Here is a 17,602-nt window from a genome sequence, read left to right as displayed (position 1 = left end):
GAACAAAACCCCCTTGAGATGCAAAATCTGAGACTAGAAGTAGTACCCCTAGACTGGCGTAGCAATGGAGAAGATGCGACCACCAACTAAAGCAACTCCACTATGTCGCTGTGACCTAACAGTTCTTCATCTGCAGGACCCTCCCCTCAGACATTGAGCTCAACAGGACTTCCCAGGTATGCCTGTGAGAATGGAAGCCCCAGCTCTGCTTTGTAGCAAAGCTGCTCACTTTCACCTCAATGTTGCTGAAGGGAGCAGTGGTGCTGTGCACGACACTGCTGGCCCCCACCCAGAGCTGAATTCTTAATAAAGGCATTGGAAAGGAGCAGGTCTCCTTGCCCTGTTTATTTCAGTGCAACCTGAGGGGGTGGCATCTAGCTGTGTCAGGGGAGATTTAGGTTGGGTATCAGGAAAATGTTTTTCACCAGAGGGTAGCTGGGCACTGGAACAGGGTCCCCAAGGGAAGGGACAGAACACCAAGCCTAACACAATTCAAAAAGCATTTGGACAATGTTCTCAGGCACATGGTGTGACTCTTGGGGTCTCCTATGCAAGGCCAGGAGCTGGACTCGATGATCCTGGTGATCCCCTGCCACCTCAACTTATTCTGTGATTCTACATCCCCTCATCCTGTCACTGGTTGCCTGGGAGAAGAGACTGACCTCCAGCTACACCTTCCTGTCAGGGAGTTGGAGACAGTAATAAAGACATCCTGAGTTTTCTCTTCTCCAGGATAAACACCATCCACTCCCTCAGTTGCTCCTCACAGGAGCTGGATTCCAGACCCTTCACCAGTTCCGTTGCCCTTCTCTGAATTTTCTCCAGTACTTCAATCTCCTTCTTGGGCTGAGGGGCCTGGAACTGGACACAGCACTTCAGGTGTCTCACCAGTGCCAAGTAGAGGGCAAGAATCATTTCCCTAATCCTGCTGCTTTTATTATTATTGATCCAAGCCAGGATATCATTTGCCTTCTTGCCCACCTGGGCAAACTGCTGTTGTCTCATGTTCAGCTTCTATCAAGCAGTCCCCAGGTCCTTTCCCACTGGGCAGCTTTCCAGCCATTCTACCCCCAACCTGGAGCTGCAGGAGTTATTGTGACCCAGAGACAGACCCAGCACTTGGTCTTTTTGGACTTCACACAATTAGTCCATCCATCCAGCCTGTCCAGATAGTCACAGGTCATGAGTGGATACAACAGGGCATGGTTGGCCCACTGACACCCATGGGTTGGCACCCATGGTCACAAAACAGATGGTTTCATATGGAGCATGGTTTTTGAGGAGCAAACTTGCATAATTTATGCATTTTTATGGGCCCCATAAAAATCCTGCAGCAGCTCCCAGGCTGCAGTAGGACATGGATAGGCAGCTGTCATCCCTCATCCCAACATGCTGTTCTCACATTCTCCACAGATGTGCGATATAGGCACACCAGAACATGCCATTTCCAGCCTTCCTGCCATTCCCTGGTTTGGCTAAGGGTGAAAAATGCTTGTAGAATTATAGACATACATCAACCAGTAAACAAGAGCCAGCATCCATTTCTTAGTGAGTATTTAATGAATAACATAAATAATATTCCTTTAAAAATATAAAGAAACAAAAATAACAGTAATTGTCCAGGAGGAGGATGACCCATTTCTGCTTGGCATTTCTTTCGTCCTTCTGCGCATGGCAGGGCTCAGGCCACCTCAGAGAGGCACCTGATCCTTGGACAAACAGGTTGGATGATGTGTCCCATCATGCCTATGTCATTACATGGCTTTTGCCTTCTTCTTTGCCCCTATCACCTCCCATGCTTTCCCATCCTGACCCTGTAGGCATGGGTGACCACTGGATCAATCTCTTGTGTTTTCCAAAGCCATGGACTTTCCCAAAGGCACAGGACTGACAGCCAGGGCCCCGTGTATTGGTGGGAGATCATGCTGGAGCAGCCTGCGCTGCACAGAGGACTTTGAGGTCTCTCCCTGGCACTTGGCAGCCTTGGCTCTGGCTCCTTCTCAGACCTTGGCCCAGAGAGGAGAACAGAAAGTGTATGGTTTTCCCCAAGCTCCAGCTGCACCCAGGACAAATTTGCCATTTTCCAGTGAAAAGCAAGGCATCCTCCACCTCATCCCTGAGACTGCTCTGCTTGTCCTTCTCCCACCTCTTGAGCTTTCCCCAGTGTCAATCCCATTACCCTCTCCAAAAGTGCTCCAGCACTGTCAGTGGTACCCAGTCTAGGGCTTGTGATTGCCTCCAAGCTATAAAATACTCCAGCCCTTGCAAAAGCCCATCTCTACCCTGGACAATGTCCCTGTAGGGACTGGCATCAGTTTTCTCATGAAGCTGGGATGAGTTCTTGCTCAGTCCCACAAAGGTGATACAGAGGAACATTCCTCATCCATCCACAGCTTGACTGACTGTTGAAATGAAGTGTGTGTTCCCCTACAGCGACAGGCCAGCCACTGCGACAGGTCAGCGGCTGTGGTTCACTCTTCACCACCTTGGTGTGAGCTCATATTTACTGAAAGCTTCTTAATTCAGCTCTCACTTCCTCAGAGGAGGCTGGAGGGCTGGGTCATGAAACATTGTCAGAGAAACTCCTTGGAGGCTGGGCAGTACCATGCTGGCTGTGTTTTCTGGTGGAAGCTCAGTCCCATGTTCTTTTTATTTATGTCAGTGGAATAGAACAGAAAAGAACTTACTATTTCTGTTGTAAGGGAGTACAGATATGATCCAGTTCAACTGCCTGACAAATTCAGGGCTGACCAAAAGTTCAAGAATGTTGTTCAGGGCGTTATCCAAATGTTCCTTAAACACTCACAGGCTGGGGGCATTAGCCACCTCACTAGGAAGCCTATTCCAATATCTGTCCACCCACTCTGCAAAGAAATGCTTCCCAATGCCGAGTCTAAACCTCTCCTGGCACATCTTTGGACCATTCCCACATGTCCTATCACTGGATACCAGTAATTCCTTCTCCACTTCCCCTCCTCAGGAACCTGTAGAGAGCATTACCTTGAGCCCTGTTTCTCCAAACTCGACAAGGCAAAGTCCTCAGCTGCTCCTCAAAAGACATTCATCCAGCCTTTTTACCACCTTTGTTGTGCTCCTCAGGACATATTCACGGATTTTCGCATGCTTCATGAATTGTCTTTAGTTGATGGACATAACACATGCTGTTACTTCTGTGCTGATGCCAGCCAGCAAAGACCAACTCTGTTAATAGGGCATCCCAGCTTGCTGGTAGAACATGGATTTACTCATGCTCGGAGAAAAATGTACAGCAGCCAAGCTCTTTTAGTACTGCACTGCCATCAAAAAATCTTTTCTTGCAGCCAGCCTCCAGCATAGGCTTTGTCTGAACCTGCCTAATGCTGGAAGAGATGGAAGAAGCAAAGTTTGGAGTTATTCAGGATTTATCTCCTCCTGCTGCCTGTCTTGAATGTTAACGCAAGATGTAATCATGCAAGGCAGAAAGTAAAGCAAGCCCTGGTGTATTCAAGAGAACAGACTGCAAATTTTCCACCGACTCTGCTTTTAGAAAGGGTATTGGTCTTTTTTCCTCTGTTTTTTTTTTTCTCTTTCCTGCAAAAACATTCATCACTCAAAGAAAAGAGAAACTGTTGAAACAATAGAGCATTTTGAAGCCTGTGCAGCCTGGCAGCCCCCCCCAAGGCTCCTGCCTGCATTTCTGCCTGTGTTTCCAGGGAGGCTTAGCTGCTATACCTGGTGTCCCCTTCCCTGAACCCAGGCTGCCCGAGGCTAGCATAACTTTTTTGATTTATCATATGGCATTTCTCCCCTCCAATCACCTCTGATATATCATAATGAAAGAATGAAGTCTTCTCCTCCTCCCCCTTCACCTGCAAGCAGGCCTTTACCTGGGGTATGCTCTGCCACAAACAGTATTGTTCCTTCTTCTATTTTCTTTTATTTTCACCTGAATAAAACAGTTTGTTCTTTGGGCTCAGAGAACAAGAAAAAGAGTCTGATGTGGGAACATGGGACTTCAGGAAGGGGGAGAAGGCAGCTACACATACCATTAATCCAGTCCCCAGCAGTGGAACTTGTCAGTGTAAACTGGACCTCAAGGTGCCCCCAGTGCAATACATTAAATCTGAATCGAAAACTTCTAAGTCCTTTTGGCTTTGTTCTTATCAGCTGTTTTTAGTATCTCTCTTCCTCATTTATTTCTTTCTTCCTTCCTGTGAGTTGTGTTCACAAAGGATGACAAACTGAGAGTTAACTCCTCTGCTTAGCAACAGCAGAAGCTTTGAAAATGCAAACCTGTCTTGGTGTCACATTAGAGGGTTGCTGCTCCATGAGCTGTCAGAGAGAGAGGACAAGAGGTGGGAAGATGTGGGAGTGCCTGTGTGACTCCATTCTTAGGACAGAATGCTCTCATGTGATACTTTTCACTGCTTTATCAATTTTTTTCCCCTGAGTGGCTCAAAGGATGAGATATCTGCTCCTTCCCTTGGGATTCACCTGGGATAAAAGACAATACCATCAACACCATTTCTTCTCCTCCTGCCTCCTCCCTACTTCTGTGAAACATCAACAGGGATCCTGGGGACTCTGGGATGTACTTTAACACCTTCATAACCCCAGCAAGTCAGATGGTGAAGTGATGAAGAAGATCAGGCAAGGGGTTGGAGTTCTGCTTAGCTTACAGCTACCCCATCAGGAGCCCTTTGTAGCTCAAAGAACAAGCAGCTATTCCTTGGCTGTACTGAAACAGAGCAGGACACCTCATCACTGTCCTGCCCAAAGTTGGTTCTAAATAGCCTAAGATATATTTGTCCAACCAGTTCTTCAGACTGCCCAAAGTGCAAATTCATGTGCTCCTAGGTCAATGTGGCTCAGCTCTGGACTCAGCTCCTCTTCCTGTTAGAGAGCTCATAGGTTTCCCCACCACCCAAATTTTACCCTGTTTTTTTCTTGCGTAAGACCACTGCAGGGGTGTGGAAGACAGAGAGAGGTGCCAGGATTATTTCCTTTGTCTCCTTCATGGAGTGCCATTACCCTGGCTGGGTGCAAATCTCCAGCTGAAGCCACAGAAGTGTTGGCAGGCCATCATTCCCACAGCAGCAGCAACATTGCCCATGGGATGAGGGGAAACAGCACCTGGGGTTTGCAGGCTGGTTTTGCTGCCCTGGAGGAGCAGTAACAGCGGAATCAGAGTACTCAAGGGAAGTAATTGTCAATCTTTGAGAATAAAAGTCTGTCTGCAATTCTCCTTCTGGCTCTCTTTCACCTAAAAATGGGGCAAGCTGATCCTCAGGCAGAACTCATCACAGGGATGAAAAGATGCTTTTGAGGATTGGTCAGCAGCATCTGGGTTAACAGGAGCCTCCTACATCAAAGTAGCCACCAGCAGAGTAACACAAAGTTTGGAAGATTCAGCGCAAAGGAGAAGAAAAATAAAGAGAAAAAAAGATCTTTAGTGGAGCTTTTTCTTTTTCCTAATTTTGATTTTGCCTTTTTTCTGCTTGTTTTAATTTGAATAAAGTTTTCTTTACTTTTTCTTTTTTGCTTTTTGACTCCAGTTTGCTCTTTTAAAATGGATGAAGTCCATCACAAGGGCTTGATAAAAGAGTGCCGTCACAATGACTGCTGCTCCCATTCAGCTGATGAATAAATTATAAGTGCATTACAATGCTATTTCAGCTGTGATTCCAAGGTCTGAGGAGTGTGACGACTGTGACCTTATGCCTGCCAGACAGTGGTTTGAATTTCCAAGAGTTTGTGTACGTGGCTGTTCAGGTCATCTTACACCTTCCGTTCTGGGGTCAGTGTGCAGAATGTCTGAACCTTTTCAAGCTCCCAGCTGTAGGGACAGTCCTTCAGCTGCCCACAGGGGTTGTGGTATGTGGTCTTCAGAGATTCATGATCTCACAGAATCATAGAAAATGCTGAGTCGGAAGGGATGCATCAGGATTCTCTCAAAGCCTGAAATCGTTATGCCCGCCAAAGCAGCAATCTGTGGAACATAGTTCATCATGATGGGGCTGTGACTGGGATAGCCATACTGTTCAGTCCCAGGAATAGTTTCTGTGTTGGCAGTTGGAATTTTAGTTTCTTCTTGCCGCACAGCCCATCCCTGTCTCTAGCATTCTGATGTGGCTGAGATGGCATGGATCAGTGGGATAAGATAGCATGGGGTGTGCTCTGGGAGAGACATCAGCCTAAGACAACATCCCCAGTATTCCACCTTCACCTTGCCTGCAGGGTCAGCTCTGTGGTATTGTCCATCCCTTGAGAGTGGGTGACCATCAAGGAGGGACTAACAGCTATCCCCATTCCTGGGGATGAGCCATCTCTGTTAGGCAGGCATTGGCAGCAGAATGAAGGAGCTGGAGTGCACAGGGCAGCTGCCTGTTCACTGACCTGACCCTTCTTTTACCCTCAGAGCAGGCAGCTCCTTGTATTTCTGCAGAAGCCATGGTGAGGACAGACAGCATTTTGCAGAAGGTGAGTAAGGGGGAGGAGGAAGCTTTCTGGCCTCACACAGTTCCTGGCCTGGGGACACCAACACCATACCATGTTGCATGCTGAATGGTACAATATCAGCTGCTATCAGCTGAGCTTACAATGCTCTCACTCGTTGCCATACCTTGGGTGGTCTCCGTGGGCTGGTCTCCAGCAGCAATGCACTCACCTTCTGCCAGTAACTCAAATGCAGGCCCAGCAAGGTGTAGATGAATATGGACAGTTCAGGTCCTGCCTGAGGCCTTGAAAACTGACCACAAGAAGACTTTCCATTAGGAAACAGGGAGGGCCAAGTGAGATGAATTGGACCTTGCTTTGCTGAGGCTGAATTTGGCCTTTTCATGACCCTTCCCACAATAAATATGAACATATCCAGAGGAAGAAAACCAAACTGCAGCATAAGCACCAAGTCCAAGGCATGGCCAGCAGGCTTAGGTGGCTGAGAGCAGGGAGAGTCTCTTAGGTGAAAAGGTCCAGAGAGGGTTAGGGGCAGGGGATCCTCCCTTAGCATCTCCACCTCCAGCTTTCTAACAAAGAGATGTTCTTCTGAAAAACTGCTTGTAGGGCTTGTGTGTCACATGCAGTCTTTCACTCTTCTGTGTGTACTGGTAGGTTCTGAGCTCTGGAAACCACTCTGTGGTGGATGTGAAGCAGAATTGGGCAGGGGAGCACCCTTGGCACTGATCCTGAAAACTGCTCTTGTGCACTCATATGTAGAAAGGAAGAGGCTGAACTTTCCTGCAGGAGCATGAATCACCAGGAGGGTAATAATTGCAAATTTCTCAGACAGGTGAACAAGTCTGGAGAAGCCTTCCTGCCTGGCCTGAGCATGCTGAGAGGTGCTGTCATCTGCACCCTGGGGCTTGCTGTCCCATGGAAATTTGGAAAGAACTTCTATGGGGTCTTAAAAAAACCAGATAGAAAACCACTGAGCTCACAGGGCTGAAATCCTCCAGCATTGTCCTTGTTGGAGAGCAGTGCTCAGACACCCTCTTGGAGAAGGGAAGGATGGGAGCCTGCAAGGATTGCTCAGGGCTTTGATTGCCTTCCTCTTGGTTCCACCAGCTGCTCTGCATTCATGTGCCCTCCAGCCACCCCTTGCTGGTTACCCCATTTCCATCAGCACTGTACTGCAGATCTTGGGGCAACCACAGATCCAGATTATATTCCTGCCTTGTTTTTGTGACTGAGGCTAGAGGGCTCAGACCTGCAAAAGTGTCCCTGGGGTACATGGACTGGGTAGAGCATGGCTGTGCCCTGCAGGTGTTGTCCCTCAATGCTTTGTTGTGCCAGCATCTCAATCCCCATCTACAGCTGCCTGCAGGGCCAGATAAATCTCCTCCAGACTTGTTTACCTGTTGTGAGATTTCCATTAATTAACCTCATGCTTCTCCATCCTGAAGGAAACTTGTTGGCTGCACCAACCTGAAGCTCTCAATTCATGGTAGGTTTGGCACATCCCATTTCGTTGTCCCATCTAGCACGTCTCAGATCTTCTATAGGACATGTTTTCCCCCTCTTCTAATCTTCAGCTGTCAATTCCAGGGCAGGAAGGGGGCAAAAGGAGCCAACAGCCATGCTCATGTCTGGATGTACATCAGGGCCAGTCCATTTTGCAGAATTCCCATTTTAAAGATGGAGAAGGCTCTGATGCTGTCCCAAACAATAAGCTGTGGTTTTTATCTCAAATGCATTTGTTTTTCCTATGTGTGGATATTTCAAGGATCCAGAAGAGTAGGAGGGAGGGAGTTTAAGAGCTAAGCCTTTGCATCTGGACCTTCATTTGCACCGTGCTTTAAATTAATATGCTTTTCTTCTTGTCTTTTACACATTCACTGGTGCTGCACGGGAGGCTTTCAGCTGGATGAGATGGCTGTAGTCTGGTCCTGTGGGTCTGCATTTCCTTATCTCCAAGATAATCAAAGGTTCTTCGCTTTTGCCCTGGAGAAGATAAAAAAAACTGTGAACATACTTGCCAGTGGTCAAGAAGAGGCAAAAAAGGGCAAGTTTTAACTATTTCTCTCTTCATGCTGCCCCTTTGGTATGAGGGTGGGGTAAAGCAGAACCCTGTGGGATGGAGGCCTGAAAACCTCTCCCTCCTCAGGAAAAGTGTACAGAGCAGGGATTGCAAGATAGCAACCAGAGGAATCAGCAGAGACATCTGGAGAAGTGAATTCTTCTCTCTGCAAACAAGCAGCCAATATTCCACGAAGGCCACAAAACTTAGAAAAAAGCCTTTCTCCACCTCAAGCATGTTTTCCTCTCAGCATCCATTTTTAATATATTTAACTCTTTTTTTTTTTCTTTAAGTGCAGCACTGGTGAGCATTGCCAGGACATTCAGATCCTTCCCTAAGCATCAGAACATGTGCTCAGCTTTAGAAATGCGGAGTTTTTCCCTAGAGTGAGACATTTTCACTTACTTGATTGCTTATGAGCAGTAGAAATTAGAAGGGAGGGTTTGCAAACAGTGTGCCTAGCTTCTTCTGTAACAGTATAAAGCTGCTTCTTCCAGAGCAATTTTCAACACCATAGGGCATTTTTCTGAGGGGTTTCTTCATACATGTGAAAATATTGTCCAATGACTCTACTGTCCTAACCTCCTTTTTGTTTATAGTCACCCACATACTGATTTTCACATACAGATGAAATATATATACATATATGCTTCTTTCACATCTACTTGCTGTGTAGAGACCTGCAAAAGCTGTCAAAAGTTCTAATAACAGAGCACAATCAAATTACCCCTGTTATTCCTCATATTAATAAATAATAAAAGCCATTTGAGTAATATTTTATCTGGGGCTCTCAGAAAATAGGAGCTCATGAAGCTCCTGGCTGTTCCTATCCTTGCAGGTATTTCCAAATCCTTAGTAAAGCAGAAGAAAACAAAAGGATTCTTACTTACTGAATCATGGAATCAGAATGGCTTGTGTTGAGAGGGATTTTTAAAGGCCATCTGGTTCCACTCCCCAGAAATGACCAGGAACATCTTCAGCTGGAGAAGGTGGCTCCTTGTCCAACTGGTCTTCATGTTTCCAAGGATGGGGCATCCACATCTTTCTAACAGGTTGCAGTGGTTTAGCCCCAGCCAGCAGCCAAGCCCCAGGCAGCCACTCTCTCTGGTGGGATCGGACAGAGAATTGGAACAGTAAAAGTGAGAAAACTTGTGGCTTGAGATAAAGACAGTTTAATAGGACAAGCAAAAGCCACCCATGTAAACAAAGGAAAACAAGGAATTATTAATCCACAGCTTCCAATGGACAGGTAGGTGTTCAGTCATCTTCAGGAGAGCGGGGTTCCATCACACATAGTGGTTATTTTGGAAGACAAATACCATCACTCCAAATGTGTCTCTACCTCCTTCTTCCCCACACTTTATGTACTGAGCATGATTTCGCTCAGTCTGGAATACCCCTTTGGGGTCACCTGTTTTGGCTCTGTCCTGTGCAGTCTCCTCACCAGTGTGGTGGTATGAGAAGTGGAAAAGGCTTTGGCTCTTTGTTACTGCTCAGCAATAACAAAATCGTGTCTCTGTTATCAACACTGTGTTCAGCACAAACTCAAAACACAGCCCCATAACTGTGTGGAAAACTAACTGTGAAGAAAATGAATTCTATTCCAGCCACTGTATTTCAAACCAGCACACAGATCTGTGCTTTTTTTTTATATTACAGACACCCTGACCATGGGCCCCAGCTCTGGATGCAGAGCTCCAGCTGGGTCTCAGCAGAGCAGAGCAGAGGGGCAGAATCCCCTCCCTCCCTTGCTGCCCACGGGGCTCTGGATGCAGCCCAGGACACGTTTGGCTCTCTGGACTGTGAGTGCCATGGCCGGGGCATGTCCAGCCCCTCACCCAGCAGCACCCCCAAGTCCTTCTTGGCAGGGCTTCTCCATTTGTTCATGCCCAGCCTATGCTGATCCTGTGGATTGCCCCAGCCCAAGTGCACATGGTCTTGGTTGAACTTCATGAGATTCTCATGGGCCCACTCCTGAAGCTTGTCCAGGATTCTCTGGGTGGCATCCTATCCCTGCCTGTTTTTTGTGGTCATCAGTTTGGCAGTGGGGCCATTTGAGTCATATTTTATTGATATTGCAGGCAGTTGCTGAGCAAGACCTGAGACTTTGAGGCTCTCTGTCAGCACTGACAGCAGATGTACCAGAGATACTTTGCACACAGAGAGAGGGATGACAGTGTTTTGGAGAGCCCTTGGTGTACAGGGTGTAATGTACAGCCATCCAATGGAAAATACAAATATGGAGGTAAAGAAAGTCTTGACTTAGAGGCTGTTTGGGGGGCAATGAAATTGCCTCTTTTATAGACACAGCTGCAAGAACAGCCCGGACGATTGAAAAGTGCTACTATCTGTTGGCATGACATTGAATTCTGCTCCTGCCAGTCCATTTCTCTTACAGCTGTCAGGGCACCTTGACCATGAAGACCATGAAGATATTGCACAAGCTTTCAGAGCCTGATCTTGCAGATGGGTCTGGGTCAGCTGGGATGAGCTGTGCCTGTTTGAGGTATGTATTGTTTTGAATATTTTCCCTTTTTATCTCGTTTTCCTGTGTCACAGGAATGAAAAAGGAAATTTGGAAATTCTGACTGCCAGGTCATGGTTTCCCTCTGCCTTGACTTTATCACATGACCTTCAGGCTTGGTTTCTTGGCTTGAGAGCCAGCAGCTGCTGCTCTATCAAGGCACTGCACGGAGTGATTTCCCAGGCACTGCCTTATCTCCAGGGACCTGCTTGTGCAGATCCTGATAGGCACTATCTTCTGTTCCCACCTGCTGGGGACCACGTGTCTTGTTCCCCCCCTGCCAGCTTCCAGGAGGTGCTTTGCACAGCACAGCAGTGAGGTCTTGGGGCAGATTCCCACAGGTAGATAGCAAACTTGTCATAGCCAAAACCAAGTTTCAGTGCTGGCTGCTTCTCTGTTCTGGAATCTAGAAATAGCCTACAAGGACCTATCTATCCTAGCATTTCTCTTCGTGCAAGTCCACCCTTGGAAAGGTGTCAGGACAAGTGATACTCCCCCAGAATATTTCCTCAACTTCCAACATTTTTTTTGTGACTCAGAGTCCCTGAGCCAGAAGTATCCTTACACATAATAGCCTTCAGTAAATTTTTCTCTGATAATTTATTGAGTTATTTTTGAAGGCAGATAGATTTTAAGCATTTGCAACATCCTGTGCCAAACAGCTGCCCAATCTAATAACCTGTTTGGGTGCAGGACCATTTCCATGGGCTTGTTTTGATCTGATAGCTTTTTTGATGCCCTCATCCTCACAGTGGAGGAAATGATAAATGGTCCTTTTCTATCCAATCACACTCTGCCCCTTGTAACTTTGCAGGCTATAGTGTAACCTTTTCAGTGGTGTCTTTTTGTTACAGAAGATTCGCAGCCTGCACAGCTGTTCCTCCCATGGACACAGAGACCTTGTAGTCCTATGATCATCTGAAAATTGTTTCCCTTTTGTCTCTATTCCTTTCATAAAACGCTCTGTGAATCTTGGGTACAAGTCCACAGATTATTTAAAAACAAACCAATGAGAGAGGCTCATCATCTGCCAGGTGACTTCAAATTGTCCCATGCTCATACTTTCTTCCCTGGATGTTGCTGCTGTCCGCACACAGACAGCAAGACGTACTTCCTGTGGGATCTGTCCCTTTGTGTCTCTTCCCACACCAGGTAGAGGGGAGGCAAAGGAAAACCCAAATGACAGCAAAGTCATTCATCTCCAGCATAAAACTTGGGTACAATAACCAGCCCGTTTTTGGACTGAGACTCATGTGCCAGGGGGCAAGGAAGTCTTTTGCCTGTGGCTTGGTAACTCATAGCAGGGCAGGATGAGGTATTGGAGCGAGAACATTCAGCTGGGAGGCATGCCTGTCATCCCTGGGTTTTGGGACTTTTGGATTCACCTGAGTGTTAGCAAAAAGCCCTCAGCTCTCTGTGCAGCCTTCAACAGTTCCAGGAGGTATCTGGCCTCACCTCGTGCTCCCTTGACCCATCTTGGGGCATGTATCTCCCCGGTTTCTAAGACAGGACAGGTAACTCCTACTCTTTGAGGTCAAACAAGGCTAAAGGTCAGCAAAGATTTGCCAAGATTCCCCAAGTTTATACCCAGTTTTTATTTTGGTGGAAGAACCCTCATGTAGGCCTCAAAGATGTCTTCCCTGCTGGGGAAGATGTCTCTTACCTAAGCAGATGACAGCTCTGGCTTGCCTTGCATGGGCTGTAGGGGCCAGGAAAGAGGGGTTCATCCCAGTCCAAAGCCAGAGTGCTTTTCCCTCCCAGCCCAAAGGCACACCAGGGGGTGAGGCCATATGCTGGGGACTCAGTGCAAAAGGGGGATTCAACACTCACAGGGTAAGTCTTTTGCAAGGTGTTCCTGGAGGGGCAAAGCTTTGAAGCTGATTTCTGGTAGCATCATCTTTTAGGTGGAGCCTTGAGTGGCTAGTAATGGAGTTCAGAGTGTCACACTATCTTCCTCTCTGTGGTGGAAGATGTTGGTCTTTCTCCTCCACCCAGCTGAGCTGCCAGATTCCACAAAACAGCTCTGAAACACCTGCATCTGGAGGTGAGGCAGCCCCTGTAGGCTGAAAATCACAAACTAGGAGGGATGCGGCAGAGACACAGTCAACACTGTTGCTTAATCTCTCTTTCAATGAGAAGCAAAAGCAAAATGGAGAACTGCGAGGGGATTTCCTGAATGCTCTTCCTGAATTCCTGAATTTGCATTCCAGCAAAACCCTCCACTGGCTCTGTTCCCCATCAGGTGAATGAGGATGTAACACACCTGTATTGAAGAGTCACTGGAATGGGGAGACTGGACCAAAGAATAAAAAAGGTCAGAGCTGTTAAATCTGAATCAGGTGTGCTTGAAGATTTCAATTAATCAAGATGTTGTCATCATCATCATCATCACCACCATCACCTCTGCTGATGTTTGCTCAGCAATATGCAAGTTCGGTTTGGATGAAAGGTGGGGAGGGCACTCACATTGCCAGGCGGTTTGGCACTCGGAGGTTTAAGCCATAAATAAAGAAAACTCACATTTGCATGTTCCTGGCTCTCTCAACTCCCTCTTGTCTCAGGAGCTGAAGACTGAATTTTTTTTCTGTTGTGGTTGGGAAACAGAGTGCTATTCAATTGCAGGGATACTGCTGAGGGGTGCTTTGGTGGGACAGGCAAGTCCTGATAAAACATGACAAACTGTATGAGAAAAGGGGGCAGAGCTTTTCCTTTCCTTCAGTGTCTCCAATGTGATTTTTAGAGACCGTTTTTTACTACCAGAAAAAGAAAGAAAAGGGTTTATTTCCTTGTTGCTATGTGTAAAGCCAACACAGCAACAGACAGGAAGTAAGGTAAATTTGCTCTCTTGCCTGTTGGATAAAGCAAACAAAGTGACCATGATGCTTTGAGAGGCTACCTAGGACAGAGGCTAGACCTCTGGACCTTATTTTTCGGCTGCCAGGAAAGTGCTGGGGGTCTACCTGATCCTCAGGGTGAACCCCACAAGGCTTTGTTTAAAACTTCAGTGTTTTGAGGTTAAAACTACAAATATCTACTTTACCCTACCCTCTTGCCCTGATGAAGTCCCCCACCTCTTGGCCATTGTGAAGATTGCTCAGTGTTTCTGTTTTTTCACTCATTGCTACATGTTTCTGTGATGTGGCCATACCTGGGATGGACAGTCAAGCATGATGTGTGTCAGTAGCCTGTATGCCAGGTGATTATTGTGAGTTACAAACTCCTCTGTCATGTGTTAATACTTGAGAATTTAAATCACTCGAAAATACTACAGAAACCAAAGGGAGGAACTATTTAATCCTACAATGAAATGCAGATTTATTGAAGCGGGACGGAGTTGCTACGCTGCAGAAGCAAGAAAGTCCATCTAATCTGGGTGAAGCTGCCAGGCCGTAAGAAGTGCCATGTCCAGGTGTTATCACTGGGATGAGGGTTTGGGGTACTTGATAAAAAAACAAACAAACAGCCAAGGCCATGGGGTGGCCAAAGAGAGTTAGGGGATGGATGCAAAAGTCTTGGAGGAGGGAGCTCTGAACAGGAGCTGGCTTTGCCTGCAGATACCTGCAGGTCATACCAAGGTACAGGGTTGTGCCAAGGTTTTTGCTGCAAGTTTAGCTCTCCACAGCTGCCAAGGGAGCATTTCTGCAGCAGTGGTGTTTTTGGGAAGACCCCAGGAGGAGACAAGCTGGGTTTAAGTACAAGTCGCGATCAATGAGGCTGCTAAACCTGCTCGTCAGCCACATCGACCGCAGCCCCTTCCTGGCAGCTGCACGCGATGCCGGCCGCATTCCTGAGGCTGGAGCCAAGGGAACAGGGATATGTGTACCCAGGTGTGCGTGCGGGGCTGCACTCGTTTGCTTTGAGCCATGTGCTGGAGGGCGTCACCACCGTGGTGGGCTGAGAGCTGGAGGTGCTCAGGTGTTTCTCTCAGGAAAGACAGCACTGAGGATGTGATTTCACATGCTCCCTCTGACAGTGTGGCAGACTGGGATTTTCCCAGGGGTCCATTGATGCCACATTGCTGTCTGTGCCTCTTAGGAACGCTGGAGTTCCAAAAGGTCATGCTGAGGAGATGCCTGGTAGACAGAGTTTGGGGATGCTCACCATTGAAAACCCACCTCAGAATAGCTTCACTGGGCTAGGCAAGCCCCAGATTTCTAGGGCTGGAGTGCAGGAACATTCCTCCAATGCCCCAGGTGTTTCTGGGCAGCAAGGATGAAGAATAACAAGAAGCAGGAGCTCAGTAGTAGCTCGTTGGGCAAGGTAGGATAGGAGGTTGTTCATGATGCCTGCAAGGGCTGGCACATGGTATGGAATGCAGGGTTTTTTTAAAAATTAATATTACTACTATTAGCATTGTAGCATTGGGTGTAATTAATGACTCACTATCTGCTGAAATGCTTAATTAAAGAACCTGTTCTGGGGCAAGCATCAGTGGTCCTGCTACCCACTGCAGAGCTGGACAGGCTGTTCTGAGGTGACACATCCAGAAGCTAACCTGTCATGTTCCCCCAGTCCCCTAAACTCTCCCCAGTGCCCCCAGAACAGACCCTGAACTATTTTTCCACACCAGTTGGGCATTACAGGCCATCCCAGGAACAGCTGGGGTGCACAGGGAATGCTGGGGGTCACAACGGACACCCCAGCAACCCGCCCTAGACCTGCTCCTGGGTGAGCCCTTCCTCCCCTGCTGCTCTCAGGCAATACGACGATGTGGCCTTGGGGACAGGAATGACCAAACTGGTTTGCCCAGCCTTCCTAAAAATCCTGCATAGCGCTGTAATTACCCTCCCCTTAAAAAGGAGAGGAGCCTGACATTGCAGGTGTGGCCACATGCCACACCCGCAGGTGTCTGGCAGTGAATCACTGGGGGAATGGAGCAGAGCTGAATGCGTGAGTCCTGGCCCTGTCAGGAAGGGGGAGGAGCAGGAGCTCCTCCAGCCAAGAAAATGGATTTTTTTGGTAACAGGGAGGATAAAGACCTCCAAAGTTAGGAGCTGATTCTTGGTGGAATCACTGAGGCTGCACTCAGGAATTACTAGCAAAACTGGACAGGAAGTAAATATCCACACTAACTGGAAGTCAGTTCTGGAGGCAACTTTGGAATGCGGGGGCGTGTGTGCATGAATGCATATGAAGGGGTTTGTCTACCCAGCTTATGGTTCAGGATTAAGCCTGAGGAATCTGACCCAGGCCACTGAGATGGAAGAAAAAATTATTTGGAGATTATAATCAGCAAAAATCCTTTCCTGGGATCCTCTGGAGAGGGCTGGGAAAGTTGCTGCTGGTGGCTTGGATCCAGAGAGGCTGTAAAGCAGCAGCCAGGCAGGAACTGCCATCAGCAGTAACAGGGACGAGAAGCCTCATGTCATAATTGCAAACACCACCAGTTGCTTGTGTGATGGATGTGCTCCCCAAATACAGCACTTCGGGTCTCCAGACACTCTCCTTGGAAAGCAGGAACCAAATGCCCACCTGAATGAGTCCTTGTAGCCAAGTTGATACAAGACTGAGACCTCACTTCCAGAAGATTTCCCTGCATGGAAGTCATTCAATATGAGGGAGGGATGAGAGGCTTTAGGGGTCTTGGCAACAATGCTGGTGGCTGCCTCAACCAAGCAGCAGGTCAGGTGCCAGCCTTCTTTAGGAACAGAAACAATGCCTTGGGCAGGAGCTTGGCACCTTGATGTCCCAGACAGAGATGCTGCAGTGTGTGGAAATGAGCTCTGCAGCTAGGCAGGACACAACATTACTCTGCTTTCCCTGGCAGAGGGATGGGTGAGAGCCTGCCCTGCTCTGAGGCAAGTCAAACACAGGAAAGACCTGCAGGGCAGAGAGTATCAGCTGCAAACGTCCTCTGATCACAGCTTGTTTCCCAGTCCCTGCCTCCAACAGAGCGTAGCTTTTACCCCAAAGCTGCTTGTTTTTCCCCAACAGCCCATGAGCAGCGGGCTGAGGCTGAGAGGTCCTCTGAGGGGGATGGAGCTCAGCTTACTTCCCTGAGTTCTCTGAACTCCCACGTTTACCTTGAGGATAGATACCTAATTTTCTACCCTCTGTCTTAACATGCCTACATATTTGGTCTTATAGTGTTCACATAGTGCAGGAAAAAAGTGGTACTGAGTGTGGGCAGGGTTCAGGGAGAATTTGGGCCTGGCGTGGGGATGACAGACTCCAGGGGCGCTATCCCAGAGCAGTCTCCGTGAAGAAGGATGGTCTCACTGGAGACACAGTATCCCTGTTTCACGGTACAGCGTAGAGAAGTGGATTAACTGACTACAGTTATGCAAAAGCCATCCAAAGTGCTGAAAAGAGAATTAAAATTACCTGGGTCCAAAATCTGTGTCCTCCTGTTCAGGGACACACATGGCGTGGTCTTTTAAAAGCCCTGACAACCCAAACCTGATCAGACCCGGTGTTCAGAACTGCTTCTGTAAGGGCATATGTATCTAATTTATATAAAGGGCATATTCCTCCCACTCCAACAATCTGCAGCACGTAGGATGCCACTGGCTCTTGGTGTCCTTCCCGGTCCCTTCGGAAGCTGGCCAGGAGGACGATGGCTCCCGGTGCCCGCTCCTCAGGCC

The sequence above is a fragment of the Prinia subflava genome, chromosome Z, assembly GCF_021018805.1.
Source record: "Prinia subflava isolate CZ2003 ecotype Zambia chromosome Z, Cam_Psub_1.2, whole genome shotgun sequence".
In the NCBI taxonomy this organism is placed as follows: domain Eukaryota; kingdom Metazoa; phylum Chordata; class Aves; order Passeriformes; family Cisticolidae; genus Prinia; species Prinia subflava.
This window is presented reverse-complemented; position numbering follows the sequence as displayed.